This window comes from Chiloscyllium punctatum, chromosome 5 (assembly GCF_047496795.1).
Source record: "Chiloscyllium punctatum isolate Juve2018m chromosome 5, sChiPun1.3, whole genome shotgun sequence".
Taxonomy (NCBI): Eukaryota; Metazoa; Chordata; class Chondrichthyes; order Orectolobiformes; family Hemiscylliidae; genus Chiloscyllium; species Chiloscyllium punctatum.
Genome location: NC_092743.1, coordinates 114,963,166 through 114,976,181, shown reverse-complemented (window position 1 = coordinate 114,976,181; position 13,016 = coordinate 114,963,166). Strand labels below are relative to the sequence as shown.

At 39.7% G+C, this 13,016-nt stretch overlaps 1 protein-coding gene across 4 annotated transcripts in view; it reads right to left on the bottom strand.

Annotated features, from left to right (window-relative positions):
- The window catches only part of LOC140477368 (transcriptional activator GLI3-like), a 382,249-nt gene extending 373,396 nt beyond the window's left edge, over positions 1-8,853 (bottom strand). Inside the window, exon 1 of one of the 4 annotated variants that reach the window (XM_072571153.1) lies at positions 8,491-8,853. The gene's annotated coding sequence lies outside the window, so the exon portion shown is untranslated. The remainder of the gene's footprint in view (positions 1-8,490) is intronic. The other 3 variants (XM_072571154.1, XM_072571155.1, XM_072571157.1) reach the window with 3 other exon arrangements.
- Between the last annotated feature and the right edge of the window lie 4,163 nt (positions 8,854-13,016).

Genomic DNA, 13,016 nt, shown 5'->3' with positions numbered 1-13,016 from the left:
TTCAAAGTCAGCAATCTTGAATTTTTAATTTAATAAACTCAAGCCACATATATTCTTTCTTAAATAAAACTCTGTTTCATCAGATTTTTGAATACAATAATCAGACCTATAGACTTCCAACCAGCCACATTTATGTTGTAATGTTCATTCTGCACTGAAAGGCTATACAAAATAATTCAAAATGTCTTTTTCTAAGGGGCGGCATGGTGGGTTAGTGATTAGCACAGCTGCCTCATTGTGCCAGGGACCCTGATTCCATTCCAGCCTCGGGCGACTGTCTGTGTGGAGTTTGCAATTCTCCTTGTGTCTGCATGGGTTTCCTCTGGGTACTCTGGTTTCCTCCCACAGTCCAAAGATGTGCAGGTTAGGTGAATTGGTCAGGCTAAATTGTCCATCGTGTTCAGGGATGCGTATGTTTGGTAGATTAGTTGGGCAAGGTATGTGGGAATGAGTCTGCGTGGGTTGCTCTTCAGACGGTTGGTGTGGACTTGTTGGGCTGAAAGGCCTGTTTCCACACTGTGGGGATTCTATGACTCTTTCAAAGTTCCACCCAATAAATACAAATTCAGCAACCTTTCCTTTCACAGATCTTTGATTTCAATTACAAAGATACTCATGGGCGTGATCTGAACAATCACCACAGTGCTGGAAGAAGTGACAAGATGAAATATTATCAATTTATACCAATAACTAGGATGAGGGGATTGAAGGCATAATGGGTAAAATTGCAGATGATGCAAAATAGATAGGAATGCAGCTTGTGAAAATGACACAACAAGGATAGAGACTGATTAAGATAGCTGGATGGGCAAAAATCTCGCAGATGTGGGAAAACGTGAAATTGTTCATTTTCGTGGGAAGAATAAAAAAAGCAGAAAATTATTTAAATGGAGAACCACTGCAGAATTCTGATGTACAGAGGGATCTAGGTATTCTTGTGCAAGTGTTACAAAAGGTTAGAAGCTATAGCAAATGATTAAGGTGGCTAATGGAATTCTATTTTTTATTATGAGAGTAAGGTTTTTACATTTCAGTTATACAGAATATTAGTTACACCACATTTTGAATAGTTTTAGTTTCCTTATTTAAAGAACTATGTAAATGAATTAGAGGTGGTTTAGAGGAGGTTTTATTCTTGGAATGTGTGAGTTGGCTTATGAAGAAAGACAAGACACACTGGACTTGTCTTCACTAGAACTTAGAAGGAATTAAGTGATTTAATTGAAGTTTATAAAATCTTGTATTGTCTTGATAAGATAATAGCAGAGACTTGATGGGCCAAATGGTCCACTTGTGCTCCAAACTTATATGTTTGTAAAATTTCAACAAAGGAATTATTTCACAGATAATGCTCCTGCTAATAACAAATAATTGTATGTGTCTTAAGGAGATGTTGATCTTCTAGTTCAGAAAATGAAATATTAAAAGTGTGCAAAGTTAGCACCGTAATAAACAAGAGGTCTTGTGGTGCAAAGAGCATCCCTGCCTTTCAGTCAAAAGTACTTGGTTTCACTTCCACCATACAACTTGAAAGTTGGGATCATAACACAAAAAAAAAGGTTGATTACCTGGAAATGCTTCCAGTACCTGCTAATGATAGGTGGCAAGAACAAGAAAGATTTCTGGTTAGTCATGTGATGAGAAATAGTTGAAGACTCTACTATTGATACCTGTTGTTTCAGATTACAATATGCATGCAAATGCACATTTTCACTGTAATTTAGACTTCTGAGTAACCTATAAACATTGCTACAGTATTAAATGCATCACAAAATACATCGAAACAGCTACAATAGAGAAGGTGCACTTTTGCAAGACATTTGTCCAAAAGTTCTAGTAAATTACCAGAATAAACTTTATGACTTCTATACAGACAGAAATAGAGGACACAAACCTTTCACTTAAGTGATCTGAGATGAATAAGATCATTATTGATGGTTAAGATGAAAGTTACACAAAGCCACTTTGAGAATCTGAAAGGTACACGTATACAAATACAGCTACTCTATTCGAAGATATCACCTCCTGTTAATTAATAAAATGTTAATTTTACAGAGAAAACACACAGTTCTGATAAGAACATCACATAACTTTGTTTTAAACGGGAAATTTTACAACTCAGATCACACATCCATGACTTACATCACCGTAAATGCTTATTTGATTCAAGTCCATTGTATCACATATCCAATTGTAAATTAAAAATCAGTTTATTTTGAAATTATTACAATACAATAAATAATTATTACCCTAAAATACAAAATATAGAAAAGTGTTTCAATCATTCCAAAAGGTAAGTTACAGCCAAAACCGAGTTCAGGATGCAGATGCAGTAAATGGTTACTTTTATTTATGAATGCTTTCTAATAAAATTTAAGACTTTAAAAAGCAGTGAAACCAAGTTATGTTTGAAATAATAAGAAAAAGCTAAAGGAAAGTCGAGAGTTTTAAAATTAGCATTACCTTAACAATACAAGGGACAAAAAATAAATTTGAACCCAAGCAAATCTTTCTGTTTGCCAGAAGCTAGACAAAAATCAGTCTGATTCTTAAGTCTGGCTCTGTTTAACAGCTTTACTCCCTCTATTAAGACTACCCCCGTGCACACCATTCAGCTTTCCAAGCAACAATAACCAGCATCCTTTAACAAACACTACAATGGCAGGAAACACTGCAGGAAGTATTTCAACATTCCTATAAAATATTAAAGGTTGGCTGAAAATCAAAACACTTTTAATTACTCACCCTCCTTGTTTCATTCAGTGCTCCACCATACTGCAGTCATTACTCAAGTATTACCGACAAGTAATTACAAAGCTATCCAAGCTATAAGGATAAGAGATCACTGCCTGGAACATTTAACATACCCAGAACTGCACACTGAGGCAATCATTATTTTCCTTTAACACAATTTTTATTTTCAATGTGTACATTAAGGTTTATTGCCTCAATTCGTTCAAACCATTGTCTTCACATAGTACTTCTATCAATTGAACAGTTAACGGCCAAACAAAATCTGAAATATTCTACAAAACATGCAATAACAAAAAAGGTTTAAAACACTAGAAATCATAACTTTTGTATGGAACTCCTTCACATCAAAAGCAATGCAACAAATCCCAAAGAGAAAAGATACTTTCAGCACTTAAGAAACCATGTTGAGGTTTACTGATGTGTTTGAACCTGTTAACACCTGCATTATCACTGATGAAAAATAAACTGCTATTTTGGGCCACTCTAAAAATAAGACTTACATCATTGCACACAATGGATGCACAACTTTACTGTCTTTTATAAGTCACTCAATATTTTAGTGAACTATCTGCTGACATGCTATATATTTATTAACTCTACCATTCTGTAAACAAAAACAGATGAACTCACTGTTAGAGCATGTCACCATTACATTTCCTGAAAGCATTTGAAATTATTCAGAAGACCATAATCACCAACTGCAAAACCAAATTGCAAATCTAGTTTACAATAAAAAATTAAGTCTCTATAAATATGAACAATATTGCAATGCCAAGGCCAATTTGACATTTGTCTGTTTTCACTTAACCAGTTAGCAAATAGTTCTCTCCATGAGTTTTTAACAAATTCCAGCTGGATTTGACACACCTCACCAACAAAATCCTATATCGATGAGTGACTCAAATACAATACCTGTAAACATACAAGCTAATAACAGTTTTTTCTTTATCATAAATCACAGCCAAATTTAGCCCTGCAAGACAGAGACAATTACGTTCAGCTTGGAGACAAGGAGAAGCTTACCTCAGAATCAGTCAGGCAGCACTATGATCAGTAATTCTACAAGTCGGCAGAGTACAAATATTTTTGTATCTGTGATGGTGTTAAGAAAGACGGGGCATACAGCCTCAAGGCATCACTAACACATGGATGACTAATGACCTAACCATACTGACAGCATTGTAGACAAGTTCAGAGTTTGAAAGCTAACTGAAACCGTCCCAACAAACAAGCTTTCGTAATCCCATTCATAAAATAACCTCTGTTAAAAAGAAATGGCCAAGCAATTTAATAAACACAACAGAGTATCTAGGGATCTTTCTCGCCTCTTCTAGCTACCTCTAATTACACACAAATATTGAAAATAAAATTGGACTTTTACCAGGAAACAGCACTTCAGGTCACAGAAGCATATTCCATACATCTCACATTTTTACTGATTGAGTACCTACATTGCTCACTGTATCACAATACGAAAACCTAATCACTTTTAAAAGATGCAATAAGTCACATTAACATCTTAACATCTAAATTGTTAAAGGAAGAAAGTTTTAAATATTTGGGTTTTCTGGTTAACTGTCTATATTGCAATGCCCTTACAATAATGCTTAAACAAGATAGCAATTATTTATTTTTACTGTGTCCTCTTTCAGCAGTCAGTGAGTCATGGCATATGTAAGGCTGAACAGAATACTTTATTATGTTTACATTCCTGAGGACTTTTCAAAACTGAAATACAATGTTACAATGAAATACTTCATAACCTTTTTAAAAGACATGCAAATTATGACTGATGCAGTATCAGTACATTATTCTAATCAGTGCATATCCACCCAATGATAGAGTTGAAATGTTAGTCAGGAAAGTCAGCAAAATTAAGGCTCAAGCTGCGTCGCCTAAATATAATTAATTTTTAAAAACTGATAGAGTCCAATATGTTTGAGGGGCATATGGAAAGGCCTATTGTTAGCATTTAAAAATCACAAACCAATCATAACTGAGGAGTGATACATGTTGGGGGAGAAACATTTAGTTCCTAAAGTGACAAATATAATTTTTCCTCTACATCTTTTTAACAAGATTTTGTATAATGAACAAATGCTTAGTCATTGGGTACAGAAATTTACGTAGTCATATTCAGAATAATGTGGACCCAATTTTAACTCAGTACGTGAATAGGTTTTGAGTGAGTTAAAATCAGACCTTGTGTTTTTTCTTAAATAGCTCTTTTGAATTCTAACAACTCTTAAGTTTGAAAAAAAAACAGCAATCAAATACAAAGAAACAAGTCTCAGAGTGTGAAATGCAATTTTACTTCTTACACACTCCAAAGAAGCAGGTCCCAGGAAAAAAAGAGAATTTCACAGAATAATTTACACTAATGCCCTGCAGATTTATAATGGTTTTCTAGAAAATTTAGCAGCATGCTCACAATTGCAAACTAATTGGTCTTCTCTGGGATAAGTGATAGTCTGTCTTTTTGTGGCATTAGGAATATGCATTTAATAGATCACATTATAGCATGGCTGAAACATTAACTCTGTGTAAAACCTTATTAATGTGTGTATTATACTTCATAACTGCCTACTATAGCAAGGAAACTGACATTCTTATTAATTTTTACTGACTGCTGAACAGCAATGATACTCAGCATGACTCTCTGCATAATTTGCATTATAAAAATAGTTGAACATGCCACAATTTCTAAATCAGAGTGTTGCAGAATTGATAGATGTAAGTAGATAGCTAATTTGGAAGTCACTGGTTAAGTTATTACATGTGAATTGAACTGTACCTCTCCTTTACCATTGGACACAGTCACTTTTAATACAAAACTAGTTAACTCTACACATAAGAAGTACACACTGGGTTGATGTATGGATGTGTTTGTGAACTTCCTAACTGACTAATGCAGAAATTGCTCAAGTTTGACAAACGCACATATACAAAAACCAATCCTAATTTTGGCTATTATACAAAGTATTCAAGTTTAACATTAAAAATATTAGGAGATAGCATTGTGGCATTTAGTGTATGAAAGCCATGTGACAACTTCCACTGGGGTTACATTTTTACAGAAAACTGAAATGCTTGCTATTTATCTTAACTTTTTAAAGAGTTACTCTACCATCTATTAACTTCCAGATCTGGTGTAAGTTTTGCTGCTGATTTTAAGATGAACAGGTTTCCTTCAGCAAATGCTGAAACTTCAGAAGGGAAATTTGAAAAAGGAAGCACTGAGAACTCACAAAATCATCAGTGGAGTTAGGATACATACATCAGCAAACTGGGAGAGTCTGCAATGATTTTACCTTGATCTGAGGTGTGCCCTCAAGATATTCTGGGGTCTGGGATTAGAAAATTGATAAGCACCTATACTGCCCATCACCGTTTTTTCTTCTGCAGTTAAACACAAATGCACTGAGGCACTAGCCTGCTGCTCAATGTTATGCTTGTGGTATATTAAAGCGATGGTGAGGCTTTTGCTGTCAAGATATCAAAGACAAAGTCATCAAAGTGTAAAATTCTGGTTTGCTCCTTCCCTGGTCGACTACAATATTTCAAAGAAGGATGAAAAAAGCACAGAAAGTGGGAGAACAACTTAAAGATTTTCATTCATTCCTGACCAGACTGAATATTTTATAATTAGATCACAACCACATCAGAAATCCTGACTATAGTAATATTTTCTAAAAGCTGATAACAAGAGACAAATTGTGTTTTTTAAACTATGTGTCTGAAAACAAGTGAGTGAATACTCTAGTGGTGTTTGGAATTTTTCATTGGATCTGAATGTATTAAATGAACAAAGTTTAAATACATGACTTCAATACATGACTACAAATGTAGGAAAAGTGAAATGTTCAGTTTTAAAAGCCAAGTTATTTCAAAAAAGTGACTTCACCACAAAATAAAACTCCAACTATGCAAACACCATCCTTCAGGGAAAGAATTAGCACAGTCAAATAAAACAAGAAAGATGACTTTGAGATAATCAGTACTTTAATAGTATTAACATTCCAGTAGTGAAGTTTCATTTCCCAGACAAAATTGACTGAAGACTTAATAAATAAAGTCACTGTTGTAACCGAATGTAGAAATCTCACTACCTTTAAAAAAAGTCAAGAAACAGCTGGAATATTGTAACTGCCACTGATTATTTTCCCTCCTTGGGAAATTTAATTGAGAACTTCATATTAAAACTGCTGGAACAATGTTGAACTGACAATTTCGAAATTAATAGATTTTTTCAGAATATTCTTCTCCTTTGAAAACGATTGCAACTCATCCAAGGGATATTAATGCAACTGCATATGCTTCATTTCATAGGGGGAAATAACTAACTCTCTTGAATTATTAAAACTTCAACTTTAATTTACATAACGATTTGGCGGATTTCATTAATCACGCGTTGTGTATTCAAAATTTAACAATCAACTAACTTTCTTGAAATACATACAATTCACTCGGAATCCGTTTCACGAACTGAGCTAAAATTAGTCAAATTTCAACCATAAAACTCCATCACCCGAATACACGTCAGTAGCGACCCCAAATTATACTCTTCGCCCATCACCCTCCCCCTCTTTATCTTAATGAAATGTTCTTCTCAACAGCGTATTTTAAAACATGCTGCAAACATTGAGGACTTTTATTGGATTTTAACTACCAGTCACAGTTTATTTACTGAGTATTAAACTTCCAAAATGTAATCATATTATAAAGTATAGCTCTACTCAAATTCATTCAAATTATTTACATTGCTTCAATTAGTTTCTGCTTTGTATAACTCAATGGAAAATACACGCGGTGTCTCCCGAATGGATGTGGTATTGAAATAAAAGGCCGTTTACAGCCAGGCAACTTAACCAATGGTCCCATCACAGATTTTTTTTTGCTTGCAGACGGGATATGTAGAACAGCTGGAAGCAACTTGTTCTAAAATGTTTTACACATACACACACAGGCTGGCACACGTCCACAAACACACAGCTCGGGGAATTAAGCAAAACTCCGCTTCCTATTATTCTTTTCAGGCTTTTCTATTCGGCGCGGAATGTACTTTAGCGCTGAGGAGTTACATGGTGCTCCCAGAGAGACTGTGAAGGACGTCTCACTCTCTCTAATTCCTCTTCATTTAGGCAAACGGAGCCATTACTTTTTAAAAAAAAATGTCTGCAAGCGAAAACACTCGAAACCCATTCAGCAATCACACCCCCCACCCCCTTCAGCCTGACGGTACGATCGAAATCTGTGAGAAACACGCGCACAGCGAGATAGAGGGTTTTATTTAGTTATCGTTTCCTTCCCCCCTCCCCCCCCCCCAACCCCGTCCCGTAAAGTTACACAACTGTTCGCACCCTGTCCCCGGGGGTGATGCTGAAGCAGCATTGCCGGCCTCTTCAAAGAAAACACAAACTCCGGGGGGGGGGGGGGGGGGGGGGTGAGAGGTTGAGAATCAGAGAGAGAAAAAAAGTTTGACGAAGTCTCGCCGAAAACCCACGAGTGCAACAAAAACTTTCGGAGCGTTGGCAGCGAGTTAGAGACAGAGGAGGAGGAGGAGGAGGAGAAGAAGAAGGATCGCGGCTCTCAGTCCGAGACATGCATTGATCTCTCTCCACAGTTCGGAACAACTTGGGAGGAATTTTTCTGGAGGGAGGAGTGAGGGTTGTGGGGGGGGGGGGGGGGGGGAGTGACGATGGGCACAGGGTCTGATTCCCCGCCACCAGCTCTTACCTGCTGCGAGTTCAGTTGGAGGGAAAGCTGAATTCCTCCCGCTCCTTCAGTGCTGCTGCCCGCCTGCAACTCCGGGGTTCAACAACTTGCAGAGAGTACGAGGGCACACCCCCCCCCCCCCCTCCCCTCCACTCCACTCCACACCTCTCCTCTCCTCCACACCTCCACACAACCCCGCACTTGCAAAATAAAACAATGTATTATTGTTATTTTTAATAGGAGGGAGGTAAAAAGAATTGAACAACTGCAACAAAGTGAGAGTTTGCCGGGAGCTGCTGGCAGAGCAGCGGACGGGAGTGCAGCTGCAGCAGCAGCAGCTCCTCTGCCTGCTCGCGGCCCAATGAGGGACCAGCAGCCGAGCTGTCAGTCCACAGTGCCCGCCTCCCCATCATCCCGGCTCGGAGCAAAAAACCCGCGCTCCTCCCCTTCCCAGGCGTCCCATCACCTTCCCAAACCCTCTGCAAATAACCCCTCCTTCATCCCCCCACCCACCACCGAGACAAGATCCCAATCCTCGTCCTCCTGCACCCAGCCCCTCCCTCAACTTCCTCACTGTCCTCACTGCCTTCTCCCCCCCCCCGTCCCCTCCTCATTCCTGATCCTCCGAACACCACACACCCCCCTCACATTCTGATCCCCTCAGAATCCCCACTCCAACTCTTCCAATTCCTCCTTTCACTCCCTATCCCTCACACACACACCCTCCTCATTCCTTTCCACCTCTCTCCTGTTGCCACCCGCACCCCGGCCCATTTCCTCTTCACCCGATTGAGCTGCGGCGATTCGGCCTGCGAGGAAGTTGTTATGAGTTCAGTCTGAATGAGGAACAATAACGGGGCAGAGAGACTGGGGAGAATTCAGAGATTGTACAACCCGAGAGCCAGTACTAAGGACCGGAAGAAAGTGAGAATTGATGAGTGCATACAAAAAGGTTTAAGTTAGCAAGCAGAATTTGAGGAAATAAAGAAAGATCATTTTAAAATGTGAAGTTAGGGAGAGAAATAAGAAGAAAGGTAAAGGGAAAATTAACAACAGATTAATGACAAAAATGGGACGGAGAATTGAGAGGGGAATGAGAAACTATTGCAACCACGCGTGACCCATGCATCTATTTCCCTAATTTTCTTGGTGTTCCTCTTTGACCGATTTAACTCATCCCTGAATGTGTTTTTGTTTTGTTTTCTGCCCCTAATCAAGTACATTCTCTCTCTCGTTCACCATCAACTGTGTGTCTGAGTAGCTCCCGATGAGATGCACCATTCAGTGCTGGCCGTTACTGAACGCGAGTTGGGGAGGAAACTAGAGGGGGGGGGGGCGGGGGGGAACGGCTCTGAAGCTCCAAGCTCTGTCAGTACAAATTAAAGTCCGTTGTCTGGTTCGTACCTGAGGGATTTAGAATCAAAAAGCCACGTTAAATCAAGATCATTAACTAGAATCCCTTGTCCTGATGCAAGATTGACGCTAAAACAAAATAACTGAGTGTATCCAATTCCATTGAAACAAGCATAGAAAACTTTCCAGGTGATAATATATTTACTGTTACGATGTACATCCATTTCGATGTAGTTTTTAGTTTAATATGTGTATGCAGTTTAGATATAAAATCAAAACGGGTAATGAACTATATCTGAGCATGAATGTTCTCTCGATTGGGAAACATCAAATAAATGCCTCCGAATCATTTAGTTTTTTGTGGGGGGCGGAGAGAGTCTGGGAAACTTGAGTGTCTTTCGGAGTTTCTCCCTCCAACAGAAGTGTAAAGCTTTTCAATGAAGATGGAATAAAGTCTCCCCCAGCTCATTGCGAGTTCTTTACTCCGAGGAAAATAAATCATTTACTTAAACTTGTCCGAAATAAAATTGTCTAGTACTTCTGCGGTTTTTGTATTTCTCCGGTTTGGGCTGAGCTCCGCATTTAGGACTGTTCAGTTAGATTCTGCTTTATTTCCGTCAATTCCCCACAGGCATTTTCAAGTCGGCTTCACAGATCTCCTCCACAACACGTGCAGTTTATCATTAGAGATCCCATTATTCAATTGTAACTTTGTGTCAGTAATAAACCTAAGCTTAAGAAACAATCCATACACGTTCGGAGCCCAGTATTTCAAACTTCTCCGTTCATTTTGATGTCACCCTGACGCCCAACCTCAGTGGGAGTTTTAGGTGCACTGGCAAGAAGATTTGAACTCCTAACTTCTTCGACTTAAAAAGATGAAATCTGCAAGAGGAACCCCAGAACAACAGTGGATTGTCTACAAAAATTATTATGGTCGCTTACAAGGCGAGAAAAAAGTAATCCAATTCGCTTCAAATGTGTCGGGCATAGGGGCGGGTTCGAGATCTGCCCTGCGGGAGGTGCGTGATATCCGAACTGGTGATTAAAAATATTCTTTCTTAAAAAAAAACATATGGGTTATATGGAAACTAGATTTCACTATCAATAGTGACCTGCGAGGTATCTCTTTGTACAAGTGATCTTTCCTCCCAATCACCAGAGGTCTTTTTAGATTTCTTTCTCTCCGCCATCCGGTCTGGTTTAGCATTTTAGGTACTTATTGGGTAACAAACCAGGAGCTCAACTGTTTAGGACATTGTTTAGAAATCCATTTCTGCTTGTTGTTGATAATCAGAGCCTTTCATTTCAGTGGCTCCGTTTCTCCCGCTGTGAACATGCGTTTCCGCTTTATTCCTGTATAGCCCCGAAGACCCCGGCGTGAACTGTCTATCCCGGTGGTTGTCGTTAAACCATAGCTCAGTAATCCCATCTTGCTGAAGGGGGGGGGGGGGGGTGGAGTTTGGCAACTGTTTCTACACATTGTAACGGTGACCAGACGTCAAAAAAAATTTTTATTAAGTATCAAAGACGCAAAAGGTGCCCCGTACCTGGATTTGGTTCTTTCAAGATATGTGGGTGTTAGTGACAAAGCCAGCATGTATTGGTCGTCCTCAATTGCCCTGGAGAATCTGGTGAGGAGCTGCCTACCTGGGGGTGTGGGGACACACGGGCCTTCATTTCTTTCATTGATTAAATAATGTTAGGAGGAGCACGGAAGTTGGATTAGCGCCTGGGAGGTTGAGGGGTGACCTCATAGACGTATAGAAAATCATGAGGAGAATGGATAAGGTGAACAACCTTGGTCTTTTCCCTTGGGTGAGCGAGTTCAAAACTCGAGGGCACACTTTCAAGGTGAGAGAAGAAAGATTGAAAAAGGGGACCTGAAGGGCAACTTTTTCACACAGGGATGTGGAATGAACTTGCAGAGGAAGCCGTAGATGCAGGTATAGTTATAACATTTAAAAGACATTTGGACAGGTATATGCACAGGAAAGGTTGAGAGAAACAGAAACAAAATTGCTAGGAAAGCTCAGCAGGTCTGTCAGCATTTGGTTTCGGGTCCAGTGACCCTTTCTGATTTACAGCATCCGCAGTTCTTTCGGTTTTTTATTAAGTTTTAGAGGGTTAGGGGCCAAACGCAGACAAATGGGACTGGTTTAGTTTGGGGATCTAGGTCGGCATGGACGAGTTGGATCGACGGGTCTGTTTCCGTGCTGTATGACTCGATGATAGATGTCCAGACTGGGGCATGCATTGGTGGACTGGCAGTCTTGGGAAAGATCCACATCATTCGATAGGAAGGGTGGGGGGGTGGGGGGGGGGAAACCACTGCGGTTTCTTGGAGTCAAAACAGAACATGCTTTGGAGGGCGAGCAGCATCCGTGGAGAGAGAAACAGCATTCTAGCTGAGTGCCCCTTCATTGGAGCTTGGTGCTAAATAACCCTGACCGTGTGGGGTCGGTGGAGACAGTTCTGGGAGCTTGCCCCTTTCTTCCACTTAGCCTTGTTGGTCCAGGATATGCAACCCTCGGGATACCAGGGACCCTTCATTAGGCGCCTGCTTTAGGTGGCAGGTTCCACTTGACTGAAAAGTACAAAATGGGCCGGAAGTTTGCCACCAGCGGGACAGACAGGCAGACAGGCAGTGCCGCTGGTCCAGGCAGGAGTCACCCAACTCTTCACTAAACCATGCTCCACGTTTGAAATGACGGGGGTACTAGATGTTTCTGTTTAGTAACAGGGGCTCCGGCCGTGTTTCAGGTTCGCTCAAACTCTCCAGGCAAAGGTATAATTCAGCAAACTGATCATGGGTCTCACCTCTCCCTCACAGGATTTGTACCTTTGCGACTTTTTGATCAACAAGAAAACCCTCGCTAAACAGCGACGATCCGATTTATCCCACAGATTTTATAAAAATACCACTCAGTTTTTGGATAATTACAAGCTTTCAAAAAAAACTGGGCAGTTCTGTCTTCACTCTAATCAGGGATTTATTTAGTTGGAGGAGATTAATTCTTTAACTCGGCGCATTTGTCATCGATATCCCCGCAGGGATTTAGTCTTTAGATGAAAATGATTTATACCTACTCAAACATTTTGAGGTTGTGGTAGAGTTCAGTGAAATGTAATTGTGGTGGTGCAGCGAACTGTAGGGAGAAATGGGATACATAGTTTTGTCTTTAATATGTTCC